Below are 16,648 nucleotides of genomic sequence, written 5' to 3'. Positions count from 1 at the left end.
CGTGCACTGTGCTTGAATGTGATGTTGATTTTGTTACATTCATTTTCTTTGTTTTGTTCTTTTTGATAAATCTCAGGCATTTATTATTTCTTTGTCAAAATTGCTTGGATTTCTTGTTTTTGGTGGGGGCAATCTTGTCAGTTCTCTGTAGATTTAGATGTTTGTACTTTGAATTATGGACTATTCATATTATAGAATGATTCAAATCTTAAAAGAAATAAGCATATTGTCTTCTTTACTATATATAATACCTAGTTCTCAGTATAAACTCCCCGAGTTTCATTCTTTCTCATTGCTTTGTCCCTAAATCTTACAAACTAGCTTTGATAATGTGGTATGAAAAGTGAAATCATATTATTTACGTTTGTCTTAGGTTCTGAGGACGAACATAAATCCTGGATTGAATATTTATCTCATTATCTCAGGTTATTAATTGATAAAATTATTTACATATCAAAATGTGTTCAATAAGCATTGAATACGTACCTCGTTTCTTAAACTATTCAAACTAATACAATAAATCATAATTAAATTAAATTTCGATAATCATAAAATTTTATTCAATTATTTTTGGTAAAATAATTTTCTTAAAAATAAAATCTCAACAAATATAATAAATTATAAATAACTTAACTATTTACTTTTTTTAAAACTAAGGATGTTATACATACAACCATCATTAATCATCAATCATAATCATATTAGAATTCCACCACAATTATATCTTAACACATAAAATTTATTCAATCTCCATTAACATGCATATACCACAAACACAATTCAAACAACCATATATTCAATTCAATCCTATTCTATGGTCCACTAGCCTATATTTCACGAAATATTACATATTACATAAAAGAAATCAAAATCTTACCTTGGCTGTTTTCCAACACTCTCAATTTCACCAAATTGATTCTAACCAAGCTTCCACAAAGTTTTCTAGTCCAACAAGTCACCAAACACAATCCAAAAGCTCCAATAATCACAATTTTCAAGCTATACAAAATTAATTTACCACAATCAATATCTAGGGTTCACCAAAATCACAAATCCATAAGGGTTTAGGGCATTATTACCTTGGCACAAACCAACAATAACCCACTATTTGATGGCACCTAAACAATCAAAATCACAAAATCTATTCAATCTCCCAAACCTAAAAACGCAAAATTACTTTGGGCAGAGAAAGGGAGTGTGAAATGCAATTTCTTACCAAAAAATTCCTAGCTAGAAATAATGAGCTTGGCAAAGAGGACTTCAAGATACTCACCACAATACCTAAATAGAATCAAAGAGCTCGATGAGAGCTTTGCGTGGTCATAAATGGCTCATCAATCAGAGCTCCGGAGAAGAAGTTATGGTGGATTGAAGTTCAAGAAGTTAGGGTTTATGTTCTTCTCTTTCACTCTTCTCACAATCTGTGGAACTCAATGGAAATGGAGAAGAAAATGCTGCATTGTGGGTTATATGATGGTATATGTATGGAGGCTTGGGCTCACTGGGGCCCGATTCACTTGGTTTGGCCCGTTGGCCCAATTTTGGGCCAAAACCTTTAAGATTAGTGTTTTAATTCGCATTTCAAGTATTTTTACTTCCCTAAATTATAATTTCTACTTAACTTTTCTGGCTCATAATAAATTTTTTCACTCACAGTATTTGACAGTTTAAGCCGGTACTGCTGTTTAAATTACCGGCACGCGTCTTTATATATTTTTCTGCATTAAATTATATTTTTCCACTCGCAAAAATCCTCCGAATCTAACTATCACTATTAAATTTTCAAATTATGAATTCTAAATTTTTCGACCTCGTCGGCCCACACTTCATTAATTACTTATTTAATTACCTTTTAATTGGATTTTACAAATGTTGCTGAACTAGAATGATCAACCACTCTCATCTTGATTTGATACCTTGTAGATAATTCCATAGAAGAGCAATAAAAGAGACATTAAAAAACTATCCATATTAGAAAATAAAAACGAAATAAAAAATAGAAAGTTAAATTTACCTTGGAATTGCCACATAAATGCATTCACAATAATAAGCAGTTTCGAAGACCATAATAGTTTTTCCACACTTGCAAGCAAGAACCCACCAGTCACCATGGTCAATCACTTCCAAACTAGTAGCCAGGACACAATAAATGCCGCTCTACGTGCACACAACAAATTAATAAAAAAGATATAGTTATCTGATGTCCTAGAATAAGTGGATCCATTGTATCTATCAAATCAGTTACCTCTTTAGATAATTTCAATTGCTCTATCGATCTCTTCTTTTCGAAGATTAAGAAATCATCACCATCAAAATGGGTTGTAGGACCAGCAGGGGCTATACCAGATTTTACCAGGCCTTGAGTATCCCTCCACCTCGCTAAAATGGTAAGCTCAAAACTTATCAATGATACATCATAAGAATCGCACCATCCAGTAGTTTTTAATTCGACCTTGAATAGAAACTCCTTAAAACCAATAGGATCTTTGCCTGCTTTCCCCTTTTCCTACAAAAAAAATTATACAGTTTTATCATGTTAAATAAATAAACATCTTTCATTGACAATCATAACGTAATCAATAAAATGGTTTCAACAGCAAAAACCACATACATTCAACTCTTTCACCATCTCAGTACAGGTCCATCCGAATAGAGCTGTGGCCTCCTTATCAAATACAACAAAAGTTGTTGTAGCAGTACCATAAAAAACTAACAAATCCAATTTATACCTGCATTGTTTATGCAAAAACATCAATTAATACTTGACTTGTCACTCTTTAGTTACAATAAAATCATAGAAAATATTATTCAACATAATATAAATGCTTAAACACAATATGTCAAATTCACTTAAATAGTATGCATTGTATAGGTAATATTGGTGGATGGTGGTCACAGAGTTGGGATATTTGCCAACAAAAATATTAATATTGGTGAGGAGCTCTTCTATGATTATTGCTATGAACTAGAACATAGGCTACCATAGGCGGTTCCTAAAGGTGAGGCTTCTAAGAGAGATGAATCTGCTGCTAATTAAGACATTGCAAAGAAAAACCAATCTCATTGAATTAGCAAGGTCAAGCATGTACCATAAACATTCGTAGCATCCTATGAGTCTATGGTAAATACCATGGGCATTTTCCATAAAAAAATCAAACAAAGAATCATAGATTCAAATATGAATAAGATCAAAGATACTGACCAAAAGCGAACAAGTGATCAGCAATTGAAGTTTACTTTAAATAATTTTTTTAGGCTTATCAATTTTCTAGATTTCAGCATAGTAGAGTAGAGTTTGGTATAAAATTGTTGTAGGTATATGATTTTTTTCTATGCACTCTATCTTATTTTCCCAATTTTTTCATGGCGAGTCAACGTTTTTATCGATTAAAGCATTTTTTCTGGGTGTGTGTTAAAAACTTAAAATTCCCATTGTACTTACTGCTATCGTTGATTACTTGGAAAAACCCTACCTATATTCCATATTTCCATCAGTTGGTAAATAAAATGTGGATTTACAATCGTTTGCATTAGTATCATTAAATCTCATTGAAAACTTGGGCTAACAGGTATGCTCTTTTATTTCAATTTATTATTACTTGGACTATGATTTTAGCCTTTTTTTTGTTGGAGTGAGATATTGACCATTAATATTGCAGCTATACTTGTGAGAGAAGACGAAAGGATTTTAGATCTCAGCTTCTTAAATGGCCCCAAACTATATGAGGCAAATCGGTTATACTCGGTAAAAGGTGGATTTATTACAAATGTTCAGTGTGATGAAATATGGTATTGAATGACAAAAGAGTTTTTTGCTGAGTATATGAAGAAAAAGAATGCCAAAGAATAATAAGACCGAAACAAATGTATTATAAGTTTACATCCCTCTTATTGGTCGAAAAAACTCATCCCACACGATAATAAAAAGACTTCATATACAAATAAAACTGAACATCATTTTATTACAATTCATTGGTCTAATTTGTGTATAAAACTACATACGACACAAGCTTCAAAAGAGGTCACACAAATAAAATTGAAGGAAAAATTAAACGAATAATCACTTTCTATCATACCCAAGATTCACAACTACATACAAAGTATAAAATAGCCAATTTTTAAGCTTAATAAATTATTCTCTTATTGCCTATTAATTGTTGGTATTAAACTAGATATTGCTAAATATATTAAAAAGAGACATAATCAATTACATAATTACATTGCTTTTTTATGAAAAGATTGCACAAATAGGTCCAATTAGAGTTGTACATGTCAACCACATGATTTACATCCTTATTACAGCCATCGTAGAAGTATGTATCCGCATTAGCTTTTGCCTTCACGCTGCAAACACAAGATTTATACCACCATATTAGAGCGGGTTCAACATCAAGAACAGTAGCCAGAACAATATAAAATCCAACCTACATATAGGAACAGTTTGAAAGTCAAAAAATAAATAATGGACCAAACATCAAAAAGTAGTTTTCTATAAGGCAGTCATATTCGCAACCGCACGTAACTCTTTTATTGTCTTCCTCTCAATGGAATATAAAACTTCATCTTCAGCAACATACGCCAGTTTGCTAGAAAGAATAGACAGGTACTGCGAGGCCTCTCTACAGCACACGCTACTTATCAATCACAACAATCATTGGTACCTATGTACAACAATCATTGCTCAAATCAGTTGTATAATTATACTTGACAGAAAATTTTTTATTGAATGGAAAGTAACCAAAAGTGTCTTTATATTTAAAAAAAAACTATAATTTACTGTAAACCTAATTAATTAGTATAAACATTATTTCAGCAATGAACTATAAAAATAAAAAAAGTATTTATTACAAATATAAAATAATAAAAAATATTATATAATAACAAAAATATAGCTTGAAATAATATATAGATTAATTAAAAAAAATAAGGACACTACTACGGAGTAAGGACATCAAGGTAATAGTAATTAAAGCACAAAAATATTCTAGAACGCAAGCCATTTGAAAAGGGGATAAGTTTGCACATAATAACTAGGTTATTACTTAAATTATTTTCAGATGATAAAATTGTTGACACTACAAAAAATTCTGGTAAAAAGCGGCGATTTTTTTTTTGTATTTACGGCAGTTTAAACCGCCAATATTACAAAGAATGGCGGTTTTGTAAAGCGACGTAATTCTGGGCGCCATTCTATTTATTACGGTGATTATTTAAAAACCGCCACAATTTTCTGGGTTAAAACGGCGGTTTTTTAATAGGTTAAAATGGTAGTTTCAAACCGCTGTTATTTCCAGGATTAAAACAGCAGTTTTTGGATAGATTAAAACGGCAGTTTTTGGATATGTTAAAATGGCGGTTTGAACCGCCATTATTACCCTGACAGAATGACGTTTTAGTTTATTAAAACGGCATTTTTAAACTGCCATTTTTACCCTAACAGTAACATTTTCGTTGGTTAAAATGGCATTTTGAACCGCCATTTTACCCTGATAGTGACATTTTTATTGGTGAAAACGGCATTTTTACCAGATAAAAATGACATTTTTTATCATTTAAAAAAGCAGTTTTTACCGATATTTTTATCGCGTTAAATAAATAATTTTGTGATTAAAATTTCACAATAACAAAAAATCATAATCCATAAATGAAATATTATAACTCATAAACAAAGTATTAATATAGTATATAATTTTTTATTATTGAAAATTAAAAGTAATAACTTCTATACAAAAATTTGTCTTACTAAACTTACCAAAATACAAAAATTGCAATAAGCACTAATTAGTCAAATCTACCATCTAGTTCCCTAAACTATGAATATACAAGACAAGTAGCTTAGCTAAGTGATGATGAATAAGATTTGAAGGCCAAAAGTTTCCTCCTTTTGTAATTAGCTTTAAAACAAGCCTGCTGTCAAAACCCAAAATGAGTCATGACCGGCGCTCAGGAAAATAATCCTATAGCAAGCCTAACATACTCAGATATAAGTTGAATAAGCAAGTTACAAATATTTTACAAGTTCTAAAATAAATAGTTATATATTTTTAACAAAAAAATTAAAATAACTAAGAATGGTTGGATCCTGCCTGTGACATATGGAGCATATACTTCTAGGAATTCGACAAAGATAGGTACTCATTGCAGACCGTTATTCTTGAATAGAAAGTCCCACATAGTCAAATATTTGTTCCTGAAAAATATTTTTAGAAAACAGGGGTGAGTTTTGCAACTCAGTGATTAGACAATACATCTATAATCAATATGAGACTATATAAATATTATTATTAAAGTAATATTAATTAGAAAGTAATAGTTGATAATAATAAGTGAATCAATAAGGGAGTTCTCATACAGAAATCAAATCAAACGTCCACACTTGGGCAGCTCCACCTCAATGGGTAACCCTTTCCTCTCGTGTGTCCTAACAGAATAACAGATCTAACGTGTGGCCTACACGTTAGACTAGCAACACCCCTGCTAGCTGGAGTCTGAGTTAGATGCATCTAAGTTAATTTCATAACCGCCGTTAACTACGGTTTTCTAATACGAGCCTCCCAAACCAATTCAAAACATATAAATTCAACTATAATAAATCTTCGATCTTTCAAATATATACGGTATTGAATCAAATCAAATAATACTTTCTCGTAAGAAATATTTTCTAATCATAGCTTCTTCGATCATAAGTAATTTCAAACACATTTTACAATTTCAAAGTCAGTAAGTACTAATAAATACTTCAATGCTTCAAAAGTATATATTCGAGTAAAATCAAATGTTCTAAAATAATATAAAACTTCATCAAACATATATATAGTCTCATGTAAAATTTCTAAGATATAAGCTTCATAAAAATATTTTTTTTCCAACTATAATAAATCAATTATTCTAATCAAATCAAAGTTCTTCAACAATAGTTTTATAAATATAAATAGAAACTCAGAATAGCATGAACAAAAAAAAATTAACGGTTATAAATGTAAAGCCTACTCACAACATGGTCCTAAGGGACCGAAGAGACCAAACCCGAAATGTTGAATTTAAGAGTACGAAACTGCGCAGAATTTGGACTGGGGTTATAGCAATAACTTCAACTCTCACTGCAATAACATCAACAACAGCCCTAGTAGCAAGGGGCAACAGCGAATCCAGCCTACGATGGTTTAAAATTGAGCAAAGACAGACAAGGACATCAAGCAGGATAGGACAAAGTGAGTATAGAGCTTTACGGCAAGACAGGGCAGAACAAGATTAGTCTTACCAAAAGAAACAAGAGGATGGACCATCAGTAGCTCCGGTGATCCTCACCGGCTGAAGTAAAGCGGAGCTAGGGCAAACTTGCAGAGTTTTCGGCGGTGGCTTCCGGTGACGTCAGCGTGGCTCCCGGCAACCAGAGGCGCGGTGGCGCAGCCTGCAACAACAGCGAAGGTGTACCAGCTCCCGCCTCCTCGCGAGACTTTCCTCTCTCTGGTCGTTACGTTTCTCTCTCCTCTGCGAGCTTCTCTCTCTCTTCGAAGCCCCATACCCGTAGCCTCGACGGCGACGACGGAGCTCCCCTTTCAGCGACGGCGACAAGGCGCAGTGACGACAAGATGTCGTCCCCTTCCTCTATTCTGTGCGTCACGTCTTTCTCTTCCACATGCGGTGGCTTCTCGTGGCAGCGATGGAGTCCTTGACGACGGCAATGGAAGCTCCGGCTGCGGCAGGGACGGTCTCCAAGGGTGATGGCAAGGACGGCGGGACAGCATTTCCTCTCTTGCACTTCTTCCTCTCTCTTTCCCTCATTCCCTGTTTCGATCTCTTTCTCTCTCTCTCTCTCTTCTTGATCCGCGACAACGACGGCGACGGCGGTTCCCAGCCCTGCCGGCGCCGTCCCTTCCTCCCCTCTCTTCTTCTTTCCGATCCTCACTCTCTCTGCTTCTCTTCTATGATTTGGGGGGTGTGTGTTGGTAATTTAGGAAGTTAGGGTTAAAATTTGGTTAGGAGAAAGATGAGTAAGGGTATTATAGGGATTTTACACCCGCCTTAGTTTCTTGGTCTCTTGTGTGAGTTCCATCCCGGGACTTGCTCCAACATCTTTGTTTCTTGCTCCAATAGAAATTAAACTATACGCAATAAAATTTACTCACAATGTAGTAAGGAATGACAAAGTCCCTGTTGAGGAAGGTAGTTGACCACTCAAGTTGTTATTTGACAAATCCCTGAAGCATAGCACATGATTTTCAATACTGAATACTAATATGATTCAACACAATCTTTTTACATAGAAATCAAACTCCGATACAAAGAAAACTTTAGATTTATCCAGTTAAAAGGTTAAATCGTAGCTAACATTTTGCGCAGAAGAAGAGTTAGCGAGAAAGAGAGCATATTTAACAAAACATTCAAGACACAACAAATATAAATAATTTACTAATTCTTTTCAAGTATTTGCATTTTGCACGACCTAGTACCACAATGCATTTGCATTACACAAATAAATATGAAAGCATGTGTATATAGGAGCACTCTACCTTAACTTCTTTAAGCCATAAATTTTTCAATTCTGGGTCATCAATAATAGTTGAAACTATAAGTGCTCCAAGAACAGGTGGATTACTGTACATTGGTCTAGCAAGTAGCTGCAATTGACTTTTTACTGCCACAGCTTGTTTCTCATCTTCACAAAGCACGCTGCAAGCAACTTAAGAATGAGTTCCATCCTTTGATGAATGTCATTGAAAGCCAATCTAAGGTTTTAAGATTAAGAATTTTCAATGTTTAAACACATTTTAAACGATTCCATTTTTATAGAAAATGAAATATATTAAATAATAAGGGAATATATGGAAGACCAAGATTCATTCCACATGGCATTTCAAAGTTGTTAGTTTCACTTCTACTTGTGTTTATCAAGTAATGTCCTTTTAGTGAATTACCATGTTGGTAATTCCATTGGTCATCTAAAATAAACTTGAACCAATTGAGGATACAAAATCATAATAATCATGTCAAAGCTTGTGCCTTAATTATTATGACTCTGCTTCAAGCAGAAAGCTAAGAAGGAAGCCAAAATTTGCGAAAGCTAAACTACGGAAATCAATTTAACAAGAAACTTAAATTGAAGTACGAAATAGTGTGTATATATATATATGTACTAAAAGAATGATCACAGTTCAACATATACCATTATAAACTGTTTACGCCATGTCAAAGAAAGGAAAATGACCTTTAACCTGAAACAAGAAAAGGGTCAATAATCCAAATCAGAACAAACAATTAAAGCCCGCAATGTCATATACCATTATAATATTAAATAGAAGCTTTGAGATGTGACAAGGGAGAAAGAAATTAAAAGGCTGGTTCCATGAGATATAATAATCTCTTCATGCCCAAGTCTGATCTTCAAATTATTAGCTTCTTTGGATAGAAATCCATCTTCACCTGAGAAGGTGCACCGTGAAAGTGACCCCCAAGACTAAACTCTTTCGATTACACATAATTTGGTTATTTCTGTATTTTTCAAGTCCTATATTACAGAACAGTGGGGACAGATAAGGAAAATATACAAATCAATGAATATTACCTGCTGTTGCTTCCTGAGCGATTTTTGTTTGCTTTTTCAACAGCTCACCTTTAGCATTACAGTCAGAGAGTGCTGAAGTAAGCTTATCATTTAATCTTTTCAAGTCTTTCTCCAATTCTTCTTTATCAGATAGAAGAGCATGTACCTAAAACACATAACGAGAAAAAAGGTAAAAGTAGAACAAACCAAAGGTACCCGTTATTTCATTTTACATCAGGTAATAAAGCAAACATTAAGTTTCACTTAGTTATGGGCACAAATCATTATTACCAAAATAATTCAGCTCAAGCTATAATTTCCAAACCGGCATTCTTTTCTTTTCCTTTTGGTGGTGAACAAAGTCTAGTAAGATTCAGCATCAGTCAGCACACCAAGGACAAGACATGCCCCTAGGCTCAAAAGAGCACTTACGTGTAATAAGAAAGTCTCTTTTTCCCAATTAAGCATTTATAAATCAATGAGATTAAAAAAGAAAAAAAGGAGTAATAAGACAAGACAAGTATGTCTCGGAGAATTTTGCTATAGACATTAGTCCAGAGTTACAATTTTTGAAGGGCTTACCTTTTTTTCCATGGACTTATAAATTCATCACAGATTTTCCTAGGAACTTATTTGGTACCCTTTTTTTAACTTTAGGACTTCTAAGTCTATTGTAAAACTCTTCAAACACGTACTTGTTTACTTTAAAGAAAGTAAAAAGGTATATACTATTCGATATAAGATTCCTAGTGTAAAATTCTCAAGAATGTCATACATTCTACAACTGCACACTGCCTACAGATAAAGCTAATCAAGGGTATATACTATTTCCATGAACAAAAATTAAAACAGAAAAGAACATTTATATTAACTGGACATTACCAACACATTATTATTAATAGTTCATATCTAAACTTTCAATCTTTATAAGGAACGGCCAAAAGACTTTAAAAGTAAAGAAATCTAATTGGCATGTTTACATTGGCTATACTAACTAATTTTTTGAAAGAGATAAATGTTATATAGACTGAAGCTTACTTTTGATAATGAGACCTTTTTATCTGAGATTTAAGTTCAAAAGCATGTCATTTGAGGAGTTTCAAGTATAGCCTATATGCTATAGATTGGAGATTTCTATAAGGAAGAACCCTGCCAAAAAGAATAAAGATATCAACATCACATATGAAAACACTAATAAACTCTGAATGAATGAGAACAGCAGTAGAAATCAGATACAGGGTAAGCAATTTTCTTAATAAAATTAAATTTGATAGCTGAATTAAATTCAAAGCATCTGGAATTTTGAACACAAAAATCAATATTAAAGTGCCAATAAGAAACACGTTTGTGCCAATCCCTGCAACAAAAGGAAGAAAAAAGATTAAACCACACCATGTAGAATCCACACACTTCCTTATCGTCCCATGTCACTTCTTTTTACCCTTTCCTCTCTTCCTCCGTCAAGTTGCGAGCTTCAAATACTACTTTGATCAAATGCATTTCATTCTAAAAGCACTAAATTTATCACCTGCCACAGAATGCAGCCCAATGAAGAGCAGTTCATCCATTTACAACACAGAAGTTCACATTTACACCATAAATTATTGTGGGTTGTAAGTCCCAATCATAGCCAAGAGCAGCTGCAAGATGAAGTACTCCTTGGCCACCCTCATCCAATACATGGGATTTAAACAAGTACGTTTCATTCAATCCTTTTTACAAGATAAATAACAAATTAGGTATTCAATTTACTAGGCAGAGTATATCTTTCTTTAGACAACTTAGCATATAAACAAGTCAACTGCAAACTAAAATGCAGTAAATGTAGTTTGATTTTCCCACCATAAAATGTGAGCATTCAAGTCATGACATTGATGAAAAAAGAAAACAAAGAAGGCATGTCCTTGTTGGATTCAAATTGGGAGCTAAGCTAGTTTTGAATTTCAAAAATGCACAATGATGAACATGCAGTAATTATAATAATAAGCACCAAAGAATCATCTATCTATAACAGAAAACAAGTTCCACTCTTTTCCATCTCTCTCAGAAAATTCATCAACCACGTGGTAAGCATAACAATACTGGACCAAAATACAGTTAGAAAACAAGCAATTGAGAATGAACAAGAGAAAGATAATAAAAATAGAAATTGAGAATGAACAGAAACACACTACAAGCAATGTTGAGTGGATCGAAGAAAAAGAGAATGCAGAAGTGAGAACGTACCGGCACTGCTGGCGGAGGAGATACATTAATGGAAGAGGTGCTTCGCTCAATCTCATAAGCTATGGCGTAGTGACTAGATTTGGAAACGCATCGATAGAGGAGGCGCCTTCACTCGAGCGCAGAAGGTTGATGGAAGCGGGAGAAATGAGATGAATGGTGTGACCATGGCGGCGACAAGCTTTAGGGTTTCAGATCAACTCACTCTCATTCCCCTTTCCCTCTTCCTGCGATGTGCGATCTCAGATTATACCTAGAAAGAAAAAGAAAATTAACCAAAAGAATTATACTTAGAGAGCTATAGAGACGAAAGCTTCACAAAACCCAGATTCAACCAAGCAAGACCATCATTGAAGGGGAAAAGAAAATAAAGGCCCTGTAAAAGCTTAACCAAATTAGAATTAAGAAAATTCAGGATCAATTAAGATGCACAACACCAGATAGCAAAAGCTCCATCGAAGACAGCAATGATGGCGTTGCTTGTGGTGACGAGGAGATGAGGGCGGCGCAACGAACCCTCAAATTGAAGCTAGAAAACCTAATCAAAGAAGAGCGCTCCTTCGAAGGCAGCAATAACCGCATTGTATACGGCGGCAAGAGATGAATGCCGGCAACGAGGGAGATCAAAAAATTAGGGTTCGTCACATTCAGATCCCTCTCGCTCACTCTCTCACATTCAACAATATTGAATAGTGATTATTCTCATATGCAATACACCACCTCAGCTTTAAATGTGTTTTCTTTTTTTTTAATGATAATGGCGTTTTAACCTGCCACAATTAGTGAAAATCGCCACTAAGAACATGATCATTCTGGCAGACGATAAAACCACCGAAATTAGCAACAATTGTGGCGGTTATGTAAACCTGCCATAATATTTGTGCCATTTTAATCAAATTTTTTTGTAGTGTGAGTAATTCAACACAGAATTTATAATAAAAAAAATAAAAAACCAGTTATACAATTTATTCACGTACATACAATAATATTTTTTATCACTTTAAATTTTAATTTCTAGAATGCGAGCCATTTATAGGAATTGTTATTACCATTTTCTATAATTTCACTTGTAATTTTACGTAATAAAAAATATTAAAGCACAAAATACAATACTTATAATTATATTACCGTTACATGTAGTAGCACAACATAAAATTTAAAAACCAAAAAAATTATTATTACATGTAGTATCACAACATAGAATTTAAAAACTAAAAAAATCCTAATTGAAACATGGCTCAGTAATTAGTCAAGATAGTTACAATAAGATATAATTATTTGATAGTTATCAAATCCTCACATACCTCGAAAAGTTTTTACTGTTGCAAATTGAAAAATAACTACCGGTACCTGCTGCTCACCCGCTGCCACAAAATCCTTGATCCGTTCCACCATCTCTCCAAGAACAGCAACATTAAGCTTTAAGTTGTAAAAAAAATGCAAATTATTTAAAAAATAAAAAATTACTTATATAAATATATTAAGTGCTGAGTAAGGGCATTGAAAAAACGCACCCGTCATTATTCTCAAATGAATAACCAACATATCAATAAGTTTGCCATCCTTCACATACTTCCTCTCACCCTCTACACCGGTTATAACTCTAGCAACATCTAAAATAAATATCAAACAGAAGATTATGCACAAATCACCCGTCTTAGTGATATTTTGTCATAAAAACAAAAGAAAAATAAACTTATATACCTGCTATGAACCATATACTTACCAACCAAAAAAGGATGTTGAGAAAAGTATCCCATAATTTTTGTAAAAGGAACCAACTTAATACTATATAATAGTATTGCATTACAGAAAGAGGGTCTGACAGTAGGTATTGCTTGAACAAACATTCGAAAATGATGCGATGTTGTATGATACGACCCACGGTTATTGTAAACTCTAAAGTATGCAAAAGCATACACAACTCCATTTGATATCAATGATTTGAACAAAGATATCATATCCTTACCTATAGAAGCATGCATAGTTGTTCCCTATTTTTTTACAAAGCAAAATATTTTATTATCCACTCTCTACATACGGTAACAATAAAGTCCAACTAAATAAACAAACAAAATTTTTATAAAATATTTCTTTCAACCAAAATAACTAAATAAATTAAAAAATAACACTACGTTCAATAAATTAGAATGTTCATTTTATTAAACTCTACCTAAAGTGATATTGCTAGTGCCTATTTAAAGTAAAAATAAACTCAATATTTAAAAGCAATAAAAAAATAACATAAAAAATAACAAATTGAATCAAAATTAAAAACTATATATCTCGAAACAAAGAAAGGCTAACATAGTAGGATACAACTACTGCAAACCATGTAAGGGCAAACATTAGGGAGCTGACAACAGAGACTAAAGGTACAGTTTGAAAGTAATGATGGACAGCTCAATGAGAAAAACATTTTGAATTTAATGAACATTGTTATTCAAGTAAGACCTCAAATATAAAACCAAACCTCATTTCAACATATTTTATTGGTCTATATTGTGTACAAAATCACAAACAATACAAATTGAAAAAAGAGGTCACACAAATGAAATTGAAAAAAAATTAAACTAATCTATCATACCCAAGTGTCTAGTTAATTTAAGTGTATGACTATTATATAATAAATACATTGCAGAGTTTAAGTAATAATCATACTTAGGTTAACTCCACTTTCAATAATTATTAAACTATTAAACTTTTAATTCACAAACAATGTATATAACCCGTGCATGTTTTTGGCCATTTATAAAAATTTTGTTTGGAAGATGGCCATTGGCAAGAGTGTTTTTTTTTTAATCAGAGGAACCACAATCAACGCAATACACTGTATATGTATGCATCTCCTCACCACAAAAGAAATATAAAATTATCATAGGGTTTATATCAAAATTCAAAGCTATAAACTTTAAATATGAATTAAGTGTATAAAAGTATTAAAGCAATAATTCATGTATCAGACGTTGTATATTTCATGAGCATCAATCACCTTAACATTGAAACCAGAAAATCTTATCAGGATTATTAGAAAATATAGATTAAGTGTATGAACGCATAGAAATAATTGTGTGTGTGAATAAAATTAGAGGTACATGCTCATCCATCAACACCATTTCAATTGAGTTAATGGATTTGGGGTCTTTGAATCTCGGTAGCGACTAAATTATGATCACTCTGACATGAATCCTCCAACATTCTCTTGGCGGTGCAATCATCTCCAAAAAATAATATCACCTAATTATTTTTTCTCTAGTGACAAAAGTAAGAGCAAACATAAATTTTAGTAATACACACACGGTAAGATTGTAGGACCACATCTCTTAGACTTTTATAGCATCTAAGAAGAGGTATATTTTCAGGTAAATAATTTTAAAATTGGACTGTATCCAAAATCACAGATCCTCCATAACCCAAAAGAAGAAGAAATCTATCTTGATGATTCAAAAAATGAAAAAAAATCTGAGTTGATAATAAAACACTCATTTTATATCATAAATATTGGCCAATTAAAACGTAAAGAATAAAAAGGGTATGAAAATAAGATCAGAAAAAAAGAATATGAAAAAAAAATAAACAGTGTAGAATAGCAACAAATCCTACTCACAATATTGAGCAAGAAAGAGAGGATCTATATAAAAAAAAGAATAACAAAAACAAAATCATAAAAAATAGTATAAGAAGATTCGAAATGAAAAGTTCAGGTAGAAGATCTCCAATAATGAAAAGTAAAAAAAAATGAGAAAAGAAGTATCATGAGTTTCAATTGAATAGAGTTGCTTCCATGTCCAGGAAACCTCTCATGCTTCATCAATCACCATGGAGATGATTCCATGGAAGACACCGCAGACAACCGTAACTAGATTAAGGGAGAGGGTTCTGCTATGGAAGGTAGCTCTTTTGGATTGGGTTTGTTATGGACAGTGACGCATGGAAGAAGGAGATGCCAAAGTCAAATTGTGGCAGCAATGGAAGCAATCTTCTTGGCACGACGTCTCTGCTTGCTGGGAAAGAGAAGATAAAAAAGCGGGCTTTGGGTCGGGTGGGTTGGGATGGGGTTCGAGTAGGTTTTTTGGGATTAGCCCAAGACCCAAAACAAAATATTCAACCAGAATATTCGACCAGAATGGACAATTAAAATAACTAAACTGATAGAAAATTTATTCTGGAACACAAGAGACCAGCAATTTGTAGAAAAAAAAAAGCGAAAAAAATAGACGAGAATACCTGATCAGATGGAGGCCTCCACCGGAAGATTGGTTAAAGGCTAATGTGGATGCTGCTTTTAGGAGGGAGGAGGGAAAATGAGCAATATCTATGGTCATTAGGAATAGTAATGGAAAGATTGTGTTAGGCTTCTCTTGAAAAATTAGCACACATTCAAGTATAATAACTGAAGCTATATCTATTAGACAAGCCCTTATTATTATTGATAATTTGGATTTGGGAAAAACTTTAATAGAATCAGACAGCTTAAAACTAATCTAAACTATAAAATCAAATAGTTCAATTGGGGAAACTAAAGCAATATTACAAGATATTAGAGAGCTAAAAGAAAGATTACCAAATTGTGGTCTAACTTGGACACCCAAGGAAGAAAACCTACTTGCTCACACAGTTGCTAAAATGGCAGCATGAAATTGCCTTCGTCAGAACTGGAGTATGCAACCACCTCTAGAGATGCGGTGTATTATTAAAACAAGGAAGCTCAAAGCTGACAACAATTCTTAAAGAAGAAAAAATTAATAAAAAATATTAGGAACATAATAATTCAGAAAATTCAATAACCGGGAACAAGAGGAATTGCTACCTGTAGATCAAGATTAGAGGCAAACATCAATCAAAATTAATGCCAAGTTCAAGGGTTTAAGGAGGAAGTAG

The 16,648-nt window shown here is 33.0% G+C and overlaps 1 long non-coding RNA gene across 2 annotated transcripts; it reads right to left on the bottom strand.

Annotated features, from left to right (window-relative positions):
* Positions 1–5,673: 5,673 nt before the first annotated feature.
* LOC112750551 (uncharacterized) lies at positions 5,674–12,671 on the bottom strand. Of its 2 annotated transcripts, none has more exons than XR_011872195.1 (9): positions 12,205–12,671; positions 11,771–12,020; positions 10,583–10,693; positions 9,566–9,710; positions 9,167–9,215; positions 8,514–8,673; positions 7,262–8,201; positions 6,353–7,153; positions 5,674–6,190 (listed from the first exon to the last, which is right to left on the bottom strand). It is a non-coding gene; the product is annotated as an uncharacterized lncRNA (long non-coding RNA). The 2 variants fall into 2 exon arrangements; XR_003814371.2 differs by having other exon boundaries at positions 6,995–7,153.
* Positions 12,672–16,648: the final 3,977 nt, after the last annotated feature.

The sequence above is a fragment of the Arachis hypogaea genome, chromosome 15, assembly GCF_003086295.3.
Source record: "Arachis hypogaea cultivar Tifrunner chromosome 15, arahy.Tifrunner.gnm2.J5K5, whole genome shotgun sequence".
Taxonomy (NCBI): domain Eukaryota; kingdom Viridiplantae; phylum Streptophyta; class Magnoliopsida; order Fabales; family Fabaceae; genus Arachis; species Arachis hypogaea.
The sequence above is the reverse complement of the archived record's forward strand: the minus strand, read 5'-3'. Positions and strand labels throughout refer to the sequence as shown.